The sequence below is a fragment of the Phalangium opilio genome, unplaced genomic scaffold, assembly GCF_054372755.1.
Source record: "Phalangium opilio isolate 3A_F unplaced genomic scaffold, DU_Popi_V2 ptg000019l_1, whole genome shotgun sequence".
NCBI classification, from domain to species: domain Eukaryota; kingdom Metazoa; phylum Arthropoda; class Arachnida; order Opiliones; family Phalangiidae; genus Phalangium; species Phalangium opilio.
This window is the reverse complement of record NW_028324152.1, coordinates 7,911,082-7,928,815: the sequence shown is the minus strand read 5'-3', so window position 1 is coordinate 7,928,815 and position 17,734 is coordinate 7,911,082. Positions and strand designations below refer to the sequence as shown.

The 17,734-nt window shown below is 41.3% G+C and overlaps 2 non-coding genes and 18 pseudogenes across 2 annotated transcripts; 2 read left to right on the top strand and 18 right to left on the bottom strand.

Annotated features, from left to right (window-relative positions):
* Positions 1-1,637: 1,637 nt before the first annotated feature.
* Positions 1,638-1,756, bottom strand: LOC149701522 (5S ribosomal RNA; annotated as a pseudogene).
* A 134-nt stretch (positions 1,757-1,890) lies between these two features.
* On the bottom strand, positions 1,891-2,009 carry LOC149701521 (5S ribosomal RNA; annotated as a pseudogene).
* Positions 2,010-2,146: 137 nt separating this feature from the next.
* On the bottom strand, positions 2,147-2,265 carry LOC149701520 (5S ribosomal RNA; annotated as a pseudogene).
* A 134-nt stretch (positions 2,266-2,399) lies between these two features.
* On the bottom strand, positions 2,400-2,518 carry LOC149701519 (5S ribosomal RNA; annotated as a pseudogene).
* Positions 2,519-2,652: 134 nt separating this feature from the next.
* LOC149701518 (5S ribosomal RNA) lies at positions 2,653-2,771 on the bottom strand (annotated as a pseudogene).
* A 122-nt stretch (positions 2,772-2,893) lies between these two features.
* LOC149701517 (5S ribosomal RNA) lies at positions 2,894-2,996 on the bottom strand (annotated as a pseudogene).
* Positions 2,997-3,342: 346 nt separating this feature from the next.
* Positions 3,343-3,445, bottom strand: LOC149701516 (5S ribosomal RNA; annotated as a pseudogene).
* A 121-nt stretch (positions 3,446-3,566) lies between these two features.
* LOC149701515 (5S ribosomal RNA) lies at positions 3,567-3,669 on the bottom strand (annotated as a pseudogene).
* Positions 3,670-3,803: 134 nt separating this feature from the next.
* LOC149701514 (5S ribosomal RNA) lies at positions 3,804-3,922 on the bottom strand (annotated as a pseudogene).
* A 138-nt stretch (positions 3,923-4,060) lies between these two features.
* Positions 4,061-4,179, bottom strand: LOC149701513 (5S ribosomal RNA; annotated as a pseudogene).
* A 137-nt stretch (positions 4,180-4,316) lies between these two features.
* LOC149701512 (5S ribosomal RNA) lies at positions 4,317-4,435 on the bottom strand (annotated as a pseudogene).
* A 134-nt stretch (positions 4,436-4,569) lies between these two features.
* On the bottom strand, positions 4,570-4,686 carry LOC149701511 (5S ribosomal RNA; annotated as a pseudogene).
* A 136-nt stretch (positions 4,687-4,822) lies between these two features.
* On the bottom strand, positions 4,823-4,941 carry LOC149701510 (5S ribosomal RNA; annotated as a pseudogene).
* A 137-nt stretch (positions 4,942-5,078) lies between these two features.
* LOC149701509 (5S ribosomal RNA) lies at positions 5,079-5,197 on the bottom strand (annotated as a pseudogene).
* A 134-nt stretch (positions 5,198-5,331) lies between these two features.
* On the bottom strand, positions 5,332-5,450 carry LOC149701508 (5S ribosomal RNA; annotated as a pseudogene).
* A 347-nt stretch (positions 5,451-5,797) lies between these two features.
* On the bottom strand, positions 5,798-5,900 carry LOC149701507 (5S ribosomal RNA; annotated as a pseudogene).
* A 136-nt stretch (positions 5,901-6,036) lies between these two features.
* On the bottom strand, positions 6,037-6,155 carry LOC149701506 (5S ribosomal RNA; annotated as a pseudogene).
* Positions 6,156-6,975: 820 nt separating this feature from the next.
* On the bottom strand, positions 6,976-7,093 carry LOC149701505 (5S ribosomal RNA; annotated as a pseudogene).
* Positions 7,094-8,898: 1,805 nt separating this feature from the next.
* TRNAS-GCU (transfer RNA serine (anticodon GCU)) lies at positions 8,899-8,971 on the top strand. Its single transcript has one exon. It is a non-coding gene; the product is annotated as a tRNA-Ser (tRNA).
* An 8,395-nt stretch (positions 8,972-17,366) lies between these two features.
* Positions 17,367-17,439, top strand: TRNAN-GUU (transfer RNA asparagine (anticodon GUU)). Its single transcript has one exon. It is a non-coding gene; the product is annotated as a tRNA-Asn (tRNA).
* The last annotated feature ends 295 nt before the right edge of the window (positions 17,440-17,734 follow it).

The window sequence follows — 17,734 nt, the reverse complement described above, 5'->3', positions numbered from 1 at the left end:
TTGAATGAATATCGTTAAATTTGCTTCAATTAAAGCAAAAAGTACAAAAAAAATGGTTTCAGTGGTTATATTTGAAAATAGTGAAAAAATTCTCAGATGTAACGTAAATAGCAAGTTTTTCCACAATACATGTCGAACATTTAATTCTTGGGCTTCCGTGGCGCAATGGTTAGCGCGTTCAGCTGTTAACCGAAAGGTTTGTGGTTCGAGACGACCCGGGAGCGTAGGTGTGAAGTTTTATAAGTAATGTAAAAAGGCAAACTTTTCCACAATACTTGACAACCATTTATTTTCTAAGCTTCCATGGCGCAATGCTTTACGCGTTCGGCTGTTAACTGAAATGTTGGTGCTTGGAGCCCACCCTGGAGCGGTGTTGTGGGGTCTCAGATGTAGCGTAAAAAGTCATAATGTTTCAACAATATCTGAAGACCATGTAATTTTTGGGCTTCCGTGGCGCGATGGTTAGCGCGTTCAGCTGTTAACCGAAAGGTTGGTGGATGGAGCACACCCGGGAGCGGTGTTGTGAGGTCTCAGATGTAACGTAAAAAGTCAAAGTTTTTCCACAATAGCTGAAGAACATTTAATTTTTGGGCTTCCGTTGCGCAATGGTTAGCGCGTTTGGCTGTTAACCGAAAGGTTGGTGGTTCGAGCACACCCGGGAGCGGTGTTGTGGGATCTCAAATGTATCGAAAAAAGTCAAAACTTTTCCACAATACGTGACAGCCATTTAATATCTGAGCTTCCGTGGCTCAATGGTTATCGCGTTCGGCTGTTAACCAATAGGTTGGGTGTTCGAGCCCACCCGGGAGCGGTGTTGTGGGATCTCAAATGTATCGTAAAAAGCCAAAGTTTCTCCACAATACCTGACGACCATTTAATACTTGGGGTTCCGTGGTGCAATGGTTAGCGCGTTCAGCTGTTAACCGAAAGGATGGTGGTTCGAGCCCATCCGGGGGCGGTGTTGTGAGGCCTCAGATGTGACGTAAAAAGTCAAATTATTTCCACAATAATTTACGACCATTTCATTTCTGAGCTTCCTTGGCTCCATGGTTAGCGCGTTCGGATGTTAACCAAAAGGTTGGTGGTACGAGCCCACCCGGGAGCGGTGTTGTGAAGTCTCAAATGTAACGTAAAAAGCCAAAGTTTTTCCACAATACCTGACGACCATTTCATTTCTGAACTTCCTTGGCTCCATGGTTTGCGCGTTCGGATGTTAACGAAAAGGTTCGTGGTTCGGGCCCACCCGGGAGCGGTGTTGTGAAGTCTCAAATGTAACGTAAAAAGCCAAAGTTTTTCCACAATACCTGACGACCATTTAATTTTTAGGCTTCCGTGGCGCAATGGTTAGCGCGTTCGGCTGTTAACCGAAAGGCTGGTGGTTCGAGCCCACCCGGGAGAGGTGTTGTGAGGTCTCAGATGTAGCGTAAAAGGTCAAAACTTTTCCACATTACGTGACAACTTTTAATTTCGGAGCTTCCGTGGCTCAATGGTTAGCGCGTTCGGCTGTTAATCAATAGGTTGGTGGTTCGAGCCCACCCGGGAGAAGTGTTGTGAGGTCTTAGATGTAACGTAAAATTCAGTCCTGACTGCGTTCGACGCTGCTTAATTGGAATTTAAAAGAGGAAAAAAAGTGAAAAAGCCAACGGCACGCAGTGTTCCTAAGTGGTCTCCCTCCCAAGTACTGACTGCGCTCGACGCTGCTTAACTTCGGTGATCGGACGATAACCGGTGTTTTCAGCGTGATATGGCCGTTGCCGAGAGTGCTAGTTAATAATTCGAATTTAAATTAAGTGAGACAAATTAACCTTCATCTTTTTAAAACAATAACAAAAAGAAAATGTGTTTGTTTTTTTCATATCTTTTGGACTTAAAAGACAAAAAAAGTGAAAAAGCTAACGGCACGCAGTGTTCCTAAGTGGTCTCCCTCCCCAATACTGACTGCGCTCGACGCTGCTTAACTTCGGTGATCGGACGAGAACCGTTGTTTTCAGCGTGATATGGCCGTTGGCGAGAATGCTAGTTAATAATTCGAATTTAAATTAAGTGAGACAAATTAACCTTCATATTTTTAAAACAATAACAAAAAGAAAATATGTTTGCTTTTTTCATATCTATTGGAATTTATAAAAGGAAAAAAAAGTGAAAAAGCCAACGGCACGCAGTGTTCCTAAGTGGTCTCCCTCCCAAGTACTGACTGCGCTCGACGCTGCTTAACTTCGGTGATCGGACGAGAACCAGTGTTATCAGCGTTATATGGCCGTTGCCGAGAATGTTAGTTAATAATTCGAATTTAAATTAAGTGAGACAAATTAACCTTCATCTTTTTAAAACAATAACAAAAAGAAAATGTGTTTGCTTTTTTCATATCGTTTGGACTTAAAAGACAAAAAAAGTGAAAAAGCTAACGGCCCGCAGTGTTCCTAAGTGGTCTCCCACCCCAGTACTGACTGCGCTCGACGCTGCTTAACTTCTGTGATCGGACGAGAACCGGTGTTCTCAGCGTGTTATGGCCGTGGCCGAGAGTGGTAGTTAATAATTCGAATTTAAATTAAGTGAGACAAATTAACCTTCATCTTTTTAAAACAATAACAATAAGAAAATATGTTTGCTTTTATAATATCTATTGGATTTAAAAGACAAAAAAAGTGAAAAAGCTAACGGCACGCAGTGTTCCTAAGTGGTCTCCCTCCCAAGTACTGTCTGCGCTTGACGCTGCTTAACTGCGGTGATCGGACGAGAACTGGTGTTTTCAGCGTGATATGGCCTTTGCCGAGAGTGCTACTTAATAATTTGAATTTAATTAACCTTCATCTTTATAAAACAATAACAAAAAGAAGATATGTTTGGTTTTTTCATATCTGGTGGAATTTAAAAGAGGAAACAGAAAGGAAAAAGCCAACGGCACGCTGTGTTCCCAAGTACTGACTGCGCTCGACGCTGCTTAACTTCGGTGATCGGACGAGAACCGGTGTTTTCAGCGGGATATGGCCGTTGCCGAGAGTGCTAGTTAATAATTCGAATTTAATTAACCTTCATATTTATAAAACAATATCAAAAAGAACATATGTTTGGATTTTTCATATCTGGTGGAATTTAAAAGAGGAAACAAAAAGGAAAAGCCAACGGCACGCAGTGTTCCCAAGTACTGACTGCGATCGACGCTGCTTAACTTCGGTGATCGGACGAGAACTGGTGTTTTCAGCGTGATATGGCCTTTGCCGAGAGTGCTACTTAATAATTTGAATTTAATTAACCTTCATCTTTATAAAACAATAACAAAAAGAAGATATGTTTGGTTTTTTCATATCTGGTGGAATTTAAAAGAGGAAACAGAAAGGAAAAAGCCAACGGCACGCTGTGTTCCCAAGTACTGACTGCGCTCGACGCTGCTTAACTTCGGTGATCGGACGAAAACCGGTGTTTTCAGCGGGATATGGCCGTTGCCGAGAGTGCTAGTTAATAATTCGAATTTAATTAACCTTCATATTTATAAAACAATAACAAAAAGAACATATGTTTGGATTTTTCATATCTGGTGGAATTTAAAAGAGGAAACAAAAAGGAAAAGCCAACGGCACGCAGTGTTCCCAAGTACTGACTGCGATCGACGCTACTTAACTTCGGTGAGCGGACGAGAACCGGTGTTTTCAGCGTGATATGGCCGTTGCCGAGAGTGATAGTTAATAAATCGAATTTAAATTAAGTGAGACAAATTAACCTTCATATTTTTAAAACAATAACAAAAAGAAAATATGTTTGCTTTTTTCATATCTATTGGACTTAAAAGACAAAAAAAGTGAAAAAGCTAACGGCACGCAGTGTTCCTAAGTGGTCTCCCTCCCCAGTACTGACTGCGCTCAACGCTGCTTAACTTCGGTGATCGGACGAGAACCGTTGTTTTCAGCGTGATATGGCCGTTGCCGAGAGTGCTAGTTAATAATTCGAATTTAAATTAAGTGAGACAAATTAACCTTCATATTTTTAAAACAATAACAAAAAGAAAATATGTTTTCTTTTTTCATATCTATTGGAATTTAAAAAAGAGGAAAAAAAGTGAAAAAGCCAACGGCACGCAGTGTTCCTAAGTGGTCTCCCTCCCAAGTACCGACTGCGCTCGACGCTGCTTAACTTCGGTGATCGGACGAGAACCGGTGTTCTCAGCGTGTTATGGCCGTGGCCGAGAGTGGTAGTTAATAATTCGAATTTAAATTAAGTGAGACAAATTAACCTTCATATTTTTAAAACAATAACAAAAAGAAAATATGTTTGCTTTTTTCATATCTATTGGAATTTAAATGAGGAAAAAAAAGTGAAAAAGCCAACGGCACGCAGTGTTCCTAAGTGGTCTCCCTCCCAAGTACTGACTGCGCTCGACGCTGCTTAACTTCGGTGATCGGACGAGAACCGGTGTTCTCAGCGTTATATGGCCGTGGCCGATAATGTTAGTTAATAATTCGAATTTAAATTAAGTGAGACAAATTAACCTTCATCTTTTTAAAACAATAACAAAAAGAAAATGTGTTTGCTTTTTTCATATCTATTGGACTTAAAAGACAATAAAAGTGAAAAACCTAACGGCACGCAGTGTTCCTAAGTGGTCTCCCTCCCCAGTACTGACTGCGCTCGACGCTGCTTAACTTCGGTGATCGGACGAGAACCGGTGTTCTCAGCGTTATATGGCCGTGGCCGATAATGTTAGTTAATAATTCGAATTTAAATTAAGTGAGACAAATTAACCTTCATCTTTTTAAAACAATAACAAAAAGAAAATGTGTTTGCTTTTTTCATATCTATTGGACTTAAAAGACAAAAAAAGTGAAAAAGCTAACGGCACGCAGTGTTCCTAAGTGGTCTCCCTCCCCAGTACTGACTGCGCCCGACGCTGCTTAACTTCGGTGATCGGACGAGAACCGTTGTTTTCAGCGTGATATGGCCGTTGCCGAGAGTGCTAGTTAAAAATTCGAATTTAAATTAAGTGAGACAAATTAACCTTCATATTTTTAAAACAATAACAAAAAGAAAATATGTTTGCTTTTTTCATATCTATTGGAATTTAAAAGAGGAAAAAAAAATTAAAAAGCCAACGGCACGCAGTGTTCCTAATTGGTCTCCCTCCCAAGTACTGACTGCGCTCGACGCTGCCTAACTTCGGTGATCGGACGAGAACCGGTGTTCTCAGCGTTATATGGCCGTGGTCGAGAGTGCTAGTTAATAATTCGAATTTAAATTAAGTGAGACAAATTAACCTTCATCTTTTTAAAACAATAACAATAAGAAAATATGTTTGCTTTTATAATATCTATTGGATTTAAAAGACAAAAAAAGTGAAAAAGCTAACGGCACGCAGTGTTCCTAAGTGGTCTCCCTCCCAAGTACTGTCTGCGCTTGACGCTGCTTAACTGCGGTGATCGGACGAGAACTGGTGTTTTCAGCGTGATATGGCCTTTGCCGAGAGTGCTACTTAATAATTTGAATTTAATTAACCTTCATCTTTATAAAACAATAACAAAAAGAAGATATGTTTGGTTTTTTCATATCTGGTGGAATTTAAAAGAGGAAACAGAAAGGAAAAAGCCAACGGCACGCTGTGTTCCCAAGTATTGACTGCGCTAGACGCTGCTTAACTTCGGTGATCGGACGAGAACCGGTGTTTTCAGCGTGATATGGCCGTTGCCGAGAGTGCTAATTAATAATTTGAATTTAATTAACCTTCATCTTTATAAATAAATAACAAAAAGAAGATATGTTTGGTTTTTTCATATCTGGTGGAATTTAAAAGAGGAAACAAAAAGGAAAAAGCCAACGGCACGCAGTGTTCTCAAGTACTGACTGCGCTCGACGCTGCTTAACTTCGGTGATCGGACGAGAACCGTTGTTTTCAGCAAGATATGGCCGTTGCCGAGAGTGCTAGTTAACAAATCGAATTTAAATTAAGTGAGACAAATTAACCTTCATCTTTTTAAAACAATGACAAAAAGAAAATATGTTTGCTTTTTTCATATCTATTGGAATTTAAAAGAGGAAAAAAAGTGAAAAAGTCAACGGCACGCAGTGTTTCTAACTGGTCTCCCTCCCAAGTGCTGACTGCGCTCGACGCTGTTTAACTTCGGTGATCGGACAAGAACCGGTGTATTCAGTGTGATATGGCCGTTGCCGAGAGTGCTAGTTAATAATTTGAATTTAATTCACCTTCAACTTTATAAAACAATAACAAAAAGAAGATATGTTTGCTTTTTTCATATCTGGTGGAATTTAAAAGAGGAAACAGAAAGGAAAATCCAGCGGCACGCTGTGTTCCCAAGTACTGACTGCGCTAGACGCTGCTTAACTTCGGTGATCGGACGAGAACCGCTGTTTTCAGCGTGATATGGCCGATGCCGAGAGTGCTAGATAATAATTCGAATTTAAATTAAGTGAGACAAATTAAGCTTCATCTTTTTAAAACAATAACAAAAAGAAGATATGTTTGCTTTTTTCATATCTATTGGAATTAAAAAGACAAAAAAAAAGTGAAAACCTAACGGCTAGCAGTGTTCCAAAGTGGCCTCTCTCCTAAGTACTGACTTCGTTGATAGATTGAGAACCCGTGTATTCAGCGTGATATGGCCGTTGCCGAGAGTGCTAGTTAATAATTTGAATTTAATTCACCTTCATCTTTATAAAACAATAACAAAAAGAAGATATGTGTGCTTTTTTCATATCTGGTGGAATTTAAAAGAGGAAACAAAAAGGAAGAAGCCAACGGCACGCAGTGTTCCCAAGTACTGACTGCGCTCGACGCTGCTTAACTTTGGTGATCGGACGAGAACCGGTATTTTCAGCGTGATATGGCGATTGCCGAGAGTGCTAGTTAATTATTCGAATTTAAATTGAGTGAGACAAATTAACCTTCATCTTTTTAAAACAATAACAAAAAGAAAACATGTTTGCTTTTTTCATATCTTTTATAATTTAAAAGAGGAAAGAAAGTGAAAAAGCCAACGGCACGCAGTGTTCCTAAGTGGTCTCCCTCCCAAGTACTGACTGCGCTCGACGCTGCTAACGTCGGCGATCGGACGAGAACCGGTGTTCTCAGCGTGATATGACCGTTGCCGAGAGGTCTAGTTAATAATTCGAATTTAAATTTAGTGAGACAAATTAACCTTCATCTTTTAAACAATGGCTTTTTAATTTTTTTTCCTCTTTTAAATTCCAATAGATATGAAAAAACAAACATATCTTCTTTTTGTTATTGTTTGATAAAGATGAAAAGCTTTGACTTTTTACGTTACTTCTAAAACTTCACACCATCGTTCCCGGATGGGCTCGAACCACCGACCTTTCAGTTAACAGCTGAACGCGCTAACTATTGCGCCCCGGAAGCCCAAAAATTAAATGTTCTTCAGGTATTGTGGAAAAACTTTGACATTTTACGTTACATCTGAGACCTGAAATGGTCGTCAGGTATTGTGGAAAAACTTTGGCTTTTTACGTTATATCTGATACCTCAAAACACCGCTCCCGGGTGTGCTCGATCCACCAACCTTTCAGATAACAGCCGAACGCGCTAAAAGGCGCCACGGAAGCCCAGAAATTAAATGGTCGTCAGGTATTGTGGAAAAGCTTTGACTTTTTACGTTACATCTGAGACCTCACAACACCGCTCCCGGGCGTGCTCGATCCACAAACCTTTCGGTTAACAGCCGAACGCGTTAACCATTGCGCAAAGGAATCCCAAAATATAAATGGTCGTCAGGTATTGTGGAAAAGCTTTGACTTTTTACGTTACCGATATATTTGCTTGAATAAAAGAAAAAAGTACAAAAATAATGGTGTCAGTGGTTATACTTGAAAAGAGCGAAAAAAAACTCAAAATGTTCTTCTCTGGTCGAGAAACGTCGATTTTGAAAATGGTATTAAAAATCGAGGTACATTTTTATTTATTGATCAATCGAGATGAAATCACTTTTAATGAGTATTTAATAGGTATTTAAGCTAAATTCGGTCCAAAATTTAACAGAAAATAATGCATTCAAAAGTGTACCGAAAAAATCGCATGTTTTTTTATTCAAGGTAGAAAGTCCGTGACAACGATTTATTTTTGAAAATTGAATTTGAACAGTTTTTTGAATGAATATCGTTACATTTGCTTGAATTAAAGCAGAAAGTACAAAAATAATGGTTTCAGTGGTTATATTTGAAAATAGTGAAGAAATACTCAAAATATGCTTCTATGGCCGAGAAACGTCGATTTTGAAAATGTTATTAAAAATCTAGGTACATTTTTATTTATTGATCAATCGAGATGAAATCACTTTTAATGAGTATTTTATAGGTAATTAAGCTGAATTCGGTCAAAAAATTGTCCAGAAAAAAATGCATTCAAAAGTCTATCGAAAAAATCGCATATTTTTGTCTTCAAGATACAAAATCCGTGACAACGATTTCTTATTGAAAATTCAATTTGAAGTTTTTTGAATGAATATCGTTACATTTGCTTGAATTAAAGCAAAAAGTACAAAAAAAATGGTTTCAGTGGTTATATTTGAAAATAGTGAAAAAATTCTCAGATATAATGTAAATAGCAAGGTTTTTCCACAATACCTGTCGAACATTTAATTCTTGGGCTTCCGTGGCGCAATGGTTAGCGCGTTCAGCTGTTAACCGAAAGGTTTGTGGTTCGAGACGACCCGGGAGCGTAGGTGTGAAGTTTTATAAGTAATGTATAAAAGCAAACTTTTCCACAATACTTGACAACCATTTATTTTCTAAGCTTCCATGGCGCAATGCTTTACGCGTTCGGCTGTTAACTGAAATGTTGGTGCTTGGAGCCCACCCTGGAGCGGTGTTGTGGGGTCTCAGATGTAGCGTAAAAAGTCATAATTTTTCAACAATATCTGAAGACCATGTAATTTTTGGGCTTCCGTGGCTCAATGGTAAGCGCGTTCGGCTGCTAACCGAAAGGTTGGTGGTTCGAGCCCACCCGGGAGCGGTGTTGTGAGGTATCAGATGTAACGTAAAAAGTCAAAGTTTTTCCACAATACCTGACGAAAGTTTAATTTTAGGGCTTCCGTGGCGCGGTGGTTAGCGCGTTCAGCTGTTAACCGAAAGGTTGGTGGATGGAGCACACCCGGGAGCAGTGTTGTGAGGTCTCAGATGTAACGTAAAAAGTCAAAGTTTTTCCACAATAGCTGAAGAACATTTAATTTTTGGGCTTCCGTTGCGCAATGGTTAGCGCGTTTGGCTGTTAACCGAAAGGTTGGTGGTTCGAGCACACCCGGAAGCGGTGTTGTGAGGTATCAGATGTAACGTAAAAAGCTAAAGTTTTTCTACAATACCTGACGACCATTTCAGGTCTCAGATGTAAGGTAAAAAGTCCAAGTTTTTCCACAATAGCTGAAGAACATTTAATTTTTGGGCTTCCGTGGCGCAATGGTTGGCGCGTTCAGCTGTTAACCGTAAGGTTGGTGGTTCGAGCCCACCTGGGAGCGGTGTTGTGAGGTATCAGATGTAACGTAAAAAGTCAAAGCTTTTCCACAATACCTGACGACCATTTAATTTCTGAATTTCCGTGGCTCAATGGTTAGCGCGTTCGGCTGTTAACCGAAAGGTTGATGCTTGGAGCCCACCCGGGAGCGGTGTTGTGGGGTCTCATATGTAACGTAAAAAGACAAAGATTTTACACAATACCTGACGACAATTTAACTTATAGGCTTTCGTAGCGCAATGGTTAGCTTGTTTAGCTCTTAAGCAAAAGGTTGGTGGATCGAGCACAAACGGGAGCGGTGTTGAGAGGTCTCAGATGTAACGTAAAAAGTCAAAATGTTTCCACAACACCTGACGAACATTTAATTTTTGGGCTTCCGTTGCGCAATGGTTAGCGCGTTCGGCTGTTAACCGAAAGGTTGGTGGTTCGAGCACACCCGGAAGCGGTGTTGTGAGGTATCAGATGTAACGTAAAAAGCCAAAGTTTTTCTGCAATACCTGACGACCATTTCAGGTCTCAGATGTAAGGTAAAAAGTCCAAGTTTTTCCACAATAGCTGAAGAACATTTAATTTTTGGGCTTCCGTGGCGCAATGGTTGGCGCGTTCAGCTGTTAACCGAAAGGTTGGTGGTTCGAGCCCACCTGGAAGCGGTGTTGTGAGGTATCAGATGTAACGTAAAAAGTCAAAGCTTTTCCACAATACCTGACGACCATTTAATTTCTGAATTTCCGTGGCTCAATGGTTAGCGCGTTCGGCTGTTAACCGAAAGGTTGATGCTTGGAGCCCACCCGGGAGCGGTGTTGTGGGGTCTCATATGTAACGTAAAAAGACAAAGATTTTCCACAATACCTGACGACAATTTAACTTATAGGCTTTCGTAGCGCAATGGTTAGCTTGTTTAGCTCTTAAGCAAAAGGTTGGTGGATCGAGCACAAACGGGAGCGGTGTTGAGAGGTCTCAGATGTAACGTAAAAAGTCAAAATGTTTCCACAACACCTGACGAACATTTAATTTTTGGGCTTTCGTAGCGCAATGGTTAGCGCGTTTAGCTCTTAATCAAATGTTTGGTGGTTCGAGCACACCCGGGAGCGGTGTTGTGAGGTATCAGATGTAACGTAAAAAGCCAAAGTTTTTCTACAATACCTGACGACCATTTCAGGTCTCAGATGTAAGGTAAAAAGTCCAAGTTTTTCCACAATAGCTGAAGAACATTTAATTTTTGGGCTTCCTTGGCGCAATGGTTGGCGCGTTCAGCTGTTAACCGAAAGGTTGGTGGTTCGAGCCCACCTGGGAGCGGTGTTGTGAGGTATCAGATGTAACGTAAAAAGTCAAAGCTGTTCCACAATACCTGACGACCATTTAATTTCTGAATTTCCGTGGCTCAATGGTTAGCGCGTTCGGCTGTTAACCGAAAGGTTGATGCTTGGAGCCCACCCGGGAGCGGTGTTGTGGGGTCTCATATGTAACGTAAAAAGACAAAGATTTTCCACAATACCTGACGACAATTTAACTTATAGGCTTTCGTAGCGCAATGGTTAGCTTGTTTAGCTCTTAAGCAAAAGGTTGGTGGATCGAGCACAAACGGGAGCGGTGTTGAGAGGTCTCAGATGTAACGTAAAAAGTCAAAATGTTTCCACAACACCTGACGAACATTTAATTTTTGGGCTTTCGTAGCGCAATGGTTAGCGCGTTTAGCTCTTAATCAAATGTTTGGTGGTTCGAGCACACCCGGGAGCGGTGTTGTGAGGTATCAGATGTAACGTAAAAAGCCAAAGTTTTTCTGCAATACCTGACGACCATTTCAGGTCTCAGAAGTAAGGTAAAAAGTCCAAGTTTTTCCACAATAGCTGAAGAACATTTAATTTTTGGGCTTCCGTGGCGCAATGGTTGGCGCGTTCAGCTGTTAACCGAAAGGTTGGTGGTTCGAGCCCACCTGGGAGCGGTGTTGTGAGGTATCAGATGTAACGTAAAAAGTCAAAGCTTTTCCACAATACCTGACGACCATTTAATTTCTGAATTTCCGTGGCTCAATGGTTAGCGCGTTCGGCTGTTAACCGAAAGGTTGATGCTTGGAGCCCACCCGGGAGCGGTGTTGTGGGGTCTCATATGTAACGTAAAAAGACAAAGATTTTCCACAATACCTGACGACAATTTAACTTATAGGCTTTCGTAGCGCAATGGTTAGCTTGTTTAGCTCTTAAGCAAAAGGTTGGTGGATCGAGCACAAACGGGAGCGGTGTTGAGAGGTCTCAGATGTAACGTAAAAAGTCAAAATGTTTCCACAACACCTGACGAACATTTAATTTTTGGGCTTTCGTAGCGCAATGGTTAGCGCGTTTAGCTCTTAATCAAATGTTTGGTGGTTCGAGCACACCCGGGAGCGGTGTTGTGAGGTATCAGATGTAACGTAAAAAGCCAAAGTTTTTCTGCAATACCTGACGACCATTTCAGGTCTCAGATGTAAGGTAAAAAGTCCAAGTTTTTCCACAATAGCTGAAGAACATTTAATTTTTGGGCTTCCTTGGCGCAATGGTTGGCGCGTTCAGCTGTTAACCGAAAGGTTGGTGGTTCGAGCCCACCTGGGAGCGGTGTTGTGAGGTATCAGATGTAACGTAAAAAGTCAAAGCTTTTCCACAATACCTGACGACCATTTAATTTCTGAATTTCCGTGGCTCAATGGTTAGCGCGATCGGCTGTTAACCGAAAGGTTGATGCTTGGAGCCCACCCGGGAGCGGTGTTGTGGGGTCTCATATGTAACGTAAAAAGACAAAGATTTTCCATAATACCTGACGACAATTTAACTTATAGGCTTTCGTAGCGCAATGGTTAGCTTGTTTAGCTCTTAAGCAAAAGGTTGGTGGATCGAGCACAAACGGGAGCGGTGTTGAGAGGTCTCAGATGTAACGTAAAAAGTCAAAATGTTTCCACAACACCTGACGAACATTTAATTTTTGGGCTTCCGTTGCGCAATGGTTAGCGCGTTCGGCTGTTAACCGAAAGGTTGGTGGTTCTAGCACACCCGGGAGCGGTGTTGTAAGGTCTCAGATGTAACGTAAAATGCCAAAGATTTTCCTCAATTCCTGACGACCTTTTAATTTATAGGCTTTCGTAGCGCAATGGTTAGCGCGATTAGCTCTTAATCAAATGTTTGGTGGTTCGAGCACACCCGGGGGCGGTGTTGTGAGGTATCAGATGTAACGTAAAAAGCCAAAGTTTTTCTACAATACCTGACGACCATTTCAGGTCTCAGATGTAAGGTAAAAAGTCCAAGTTTTTCCACAATAGCTGAAGAACATTTAATTTTTGGGCTTCCGTGGCGCAATGTTTGGCGCGTTCAGCTGTTAACCGAAAGGTTGGTGATTCGAGCCCACCTGGGAGCGGTGTTGTGAGGTATCAGATGTAACGTAAAAAGTCAAAGCTTTTCCACAATACCTGACGACCATTAAATTTCTGAATTTCCGTGGCTCAATGGTTAGCGCGTTCGGCTGTTAACCGAAAGGTTGATGCTTGGAGCCCACCCGGGAGCGGTGTTGTGGGGTCTCATATGTAACGTAAAAAGACAAAGATTTTCCACAATACCTGACGACAATTTAACTTATAGGCTTTCGTAGCGCAATGGTTAGCTTGTTTAGCTCTTAAGCAAAAGGTTGGTGGATCGAGCACAAACGGGAGCGGTGTTGAGAGGTCTCAGATGTAACGTAAAAAGTCAAAATGTTTCCACAACACCTGACGAACATTTAATTTTTGGGCTTTCGTAGCGCAATGGTTAGCGCGTTTAGCTCTTAATCAAATGTTTGGTGGTTCGAGCACACCCGGGAGCGGTGTTGTGAGGTATCAGATGTAACGTAAAAAGCCAAAGTTTTTCTACAATACCTGACGACCATTTCAGGTCTCAGATGTAAGGTAAAAAGTCCAAGTTTTTCCACAATAGCTGAAGAACATTTAATTTTTGGGCTTCCGTGGCGCAATGGTTGGCGCGTTCAGCTGTTAACCGAAAGGTTGGTGGTTCGAGCCCACCTGGGAGCGGTGTTGTGAGGTATCAGATGTAACGTAAAAAGTCAAAGCTTTTCCACAATACCTGACGACCATTTAATTTCTGAATTTCCGTGGCTCAATGGTTAGCGCGTTCGGCTGTTAACCGAAAGGTTGATGCTTGGAGCCCACCCGGGAGCGGTGTTGTGGGGTCTCATATGTAACGTAAAAAGACAAAGATTTTCCACAATACCTGACGACAATTTAACTTATAGGCTTTCGTAGCGCAATGGTTAGCTTGTTTAGCTCTTAAGCAAAAGGTTGGTGGATCGAGCACAAACGGGAGCGGTGTTGAGAGGTCTCAGATGTAACGTAAAAAGTCAAAATGTTTCCACAACACCTGACGAACATTTAATTTTTGGGCTTTCGTAGCGCAATGGTTAGCGCGTTTAGCTCTTAATCAAATGTTTGGTGGTTCGAGCACACCCGGGAGCGGTGTTGTGAGGTATCAGATGTAACGTAAAAAGCCAAAGTTTTTCTAGAATACCTGACGACCATTTCAGGTCTCAGATGTAAGGTAAAAAGTCCAAGTTTTTCCACAATAGCTGAAGAACATTTAATTTTTGGGCTTCCGTGGCGCAATGGTTGGCGCGTTCAGCTGTTAACCGAAAGGTTGGTGGTTCGAGCCCACCTGGGAGCGGTGTTGTGAGGTATCAGATGTAACGTAAAAAGTCAAAGCTTTTCCACAATACCTGACGACCATTTAATTTCTGAATTTCCGTGGCTCAATGGTTAGCGCGATCGGCTGTTAACCGAAAGGTTGATGCTTGGAGCCCACCCGGGAGCGGTGTTGTGGGGTCTCATATGTAACGTAAAAAGACAAAGATTTTCCATAATACCTGACGACAATTTAACTTATAGGCTTTCGTAGCGCAATGGTTAGCTTGTTTAGCTCTTAAGCAAAAGGTTGGTGGATCGAGCACAAACGGGAGCGGTGTTGAGAGGTCTCAGATGTAACGTAAAAAGTCAAAATGTTTCCACAACACCTGACGAACATTTAATTTTTGGGCTTCCGTTGCGCAATGGTTAGCGCGTTCGGCTGTTAACCGAAAGGTTGGTGGTTCTAGCACACCCGGGAGCGGTGTTGTAAGGTCTCAGATGTAACGTAAAATGCCAAAGATTTTCCTCAATTCCTGACGACCTTTTAATTTATAGGCTTTCGTAGCGCAATGGTTAGCGCGATTAGCTCTTAATCAAATGTTTGGTGGTTCGAGCACACCCGGGGGCGGTGTTGTGAGGTATCAGATGTAACGTAAAAAGCCAAAGTTTTTCTACAATACCTGACGACCATTTCAGGTCTCAGATGTAAGGTAAAAAGTCCAAGTTTTTCCACAATAGCTGAAGAACATTTAATTTTTGGGCTTCCGTGGCGCAATGTTTGGCGCGTTCAGCTGTTAACCGAAAGGTTGGTGATTCGAGCCCACCTGGGAGCGGTGTTGTGAGGTATCAGATGTAACGTAAAAAGTCAAAGCTTTTCCACAATACCTGACGACCATTAAATTTCTGAATTTCCGTGGCTCAATGGTTAGCGCGTTCGGCTGTTAACCGAAAGGTTGATGCTTGGAGCCCACCCGGGAGCGGTGTTGTGGGGTCTCATATGTAACGTAAAAAGACAAAGATTTTCCACAATACCTGACGACAATTTAACTTATAGGCTTTCGTAGCGCAATGGTTAGCTTGTTTAGCTCTTAAGCAAAAGGTTGGTGGATCGAGCACAAACGGGAGCGGTGTTGAGAGGTCTCAGATGTAACGTAAAAAGTCAAAATGTTTCCACAACACCTGACGAACATTTAATTTTTGGGCTTTCGTAGCGCAATGGTTAGCGCGTTTAGCTCTTAATCAAATGTTTGGTGGTTCGAGCACACCCGGGAGCGGTGTTGTGAGGTATCAGATGTAACGTAAAAAGCCAAAGTTTTTCTACAATACCTGACGACCATTTCAGGTCTCAGATGTAAGGTAAAAAGTCCAAGTTTTTCCACAATAGCTGAAGAACATTTAATTTTTGGGCTTCCGTGGCGCAATGGTTGGCGCGTTCAGCTGTTAACCGAAAGGTTGGTGGTTCGAGCCCACCTGGGAGCGGTGTTGTGAGGTATCAGATGTAACGTAAAAAGTCAAAGCTTTTCCACAATACCTGACGACCATTTAATTTCTGAATTTCCGTGGCTCAATGGTTAGCGCGTTCGGCTGTTAACCGAAAGGTTGATGCTTGGAGCCCACCCGGGAGCGGTGTTGTGGGGTCTCATATGTAACGTAAAAAGACAAAGATTTTCCACAATACCTGACGACAATTTAACTTATAGGCTTTCGTAGCGCAATGGTTAGCTTGTTTAGCTCTTAAGCAAAAGGTTGGTGGATCGAGCACAAACGGGAGCGGTGTTGAGAGGTCTCAGATGTAACGTAAAAAGTCAAAATGTTTCCACAACACCTGACGAACATTTAATTTTTGGGCTTCCGTTGCGCAATGGTTAGCGCGTTCGGCTGTTTACCGAAAGGTTGGTGGTTCGAGCACACCCGGAAGCGGTGTTGTGAGGTATCAGATGTAACGTAAAAAGCTAAAGTTTTTCTGCAATACCTGACGACCATTTCAGGTCTCAGATGTAAGGTAAAAAGTCCAAGTTTTTCCACAATAGCTGAAGAACATTTAATTTTTGGGCTTCCTTGGCGCAATGGTTGGCGCGTTCAGCTGTTAACCGAAAGGTTGGTGGTTCGAGCCCACCTGGGAGCGGTGTTGTGAGGTATCAGATGTAACGTAAAAAGTCAAAGCTTTTCCACAATACCTGACGACCATTTAATTTCTGAATTTCCGTGGCTCAATGGTTAGCGCGTTCGGCTGTTAACCGAAAGGTTGATGCTTGGAGCCCACCCGGGAGCGGTGTTGTGGGGTCTCATATGTAACGTAAAAAGACAAAGATTTTCCACAATACCTGACGACAATTTTACTTATAGGCTTTCGTAGCGCAATGGTTAGTTTCTTGGCATAAAACCCCAGTTAAATCCCAATCAATTTGATGGTCGTTGTTTTGTTTTATTTGGGTCGCCAGTCCATTGGTTTCGTCATATTTTTTTACAGCATATTTATGTTCTGTTTGTCTTTTCTATAGTTGTCGTTTTGTTTGTCCTATGTATTTTTTATCACATTTACATCTAATTTCATATATTATACCTGTTTTTTTCATTTGATCTATTCTAGGTTTATTTTTAATTAATTCTGATTTTAATGTGTTCGTTGTTTTGTTAACTAAGGTAATAGTGTGTTTTTTAATTGTCTGTTTGTCTTTTCAGAGATTCCTTTAACATAGGGTAATGATATAATGTGTTCTGGTTTTTCCTTGGTTTTAATATTCTCGACATCATGATTGTTAAATATTTGATCAATTAAGTGGTTCGGGTATCCACTATTTATAAATTGTTCTTTGAACTTATTTTTATCGCTAAGTGGTTTATCTGATAAATATTCTATTCGTTTTTTAAATGTTTGAAGTAGCAGTTCTTATTAAATAAACAACATTCGAAATGTTCAAATTCAATTTTCAATTATAAATCGTTGTCACGGATTTTGTATCTTGGAGAAAAAAACATACGATTTTTTCGGTACACTTTTGAATGCATTTTTTTCTGGACAAATGTTTGACCGAATTCAAATTAATTACCTATAAAATACTCATTAAAAGTGATTTCATCTCGATTGATCAATAAATAAAAATGAACCTCGATTTTTAATAACATTTTCAAAATCGACGTTTCTTGGCCAGAGAAGCCATTTTTGAGTATTTCTTCACTATTTTCAAATATAACCACTGAAACCATTAAATGTAACGTAAAAAGCCAAAGTTTTCCCACAATACCTGACGACCGTTTAATTTTTGGGCTTCCGTGGCGCAATGGTTAGCGCGTTCGGCTGTTAACCGAAAGGTTGGTGGTTCGAGCCCACCCGGGAGCGGTGTTGTGAAATCTCACATGTAACGTAAAAATGCAAAGTTTTTCCACAATACCTGACGAACACTGAATCTTTGGGCTTCCGTTGCGCAATGGTTAACGCCGTCGGCTGTTAACCGAAAGGTTGGTGGTTCGAGCCCACCCGGGAGCGGTGTTGTGGGATCTCAAATGTATCGTAAAAAGCCATAGTTTCTCCACAATACCTGACGACCATTTAATTCTTGTGGTTCCGTGGCGCAATGGTTAGCGCGTTCGGCTGTTAACCGAAAGGATGGTGGTTCGAGCCCATCCGGGAGCGG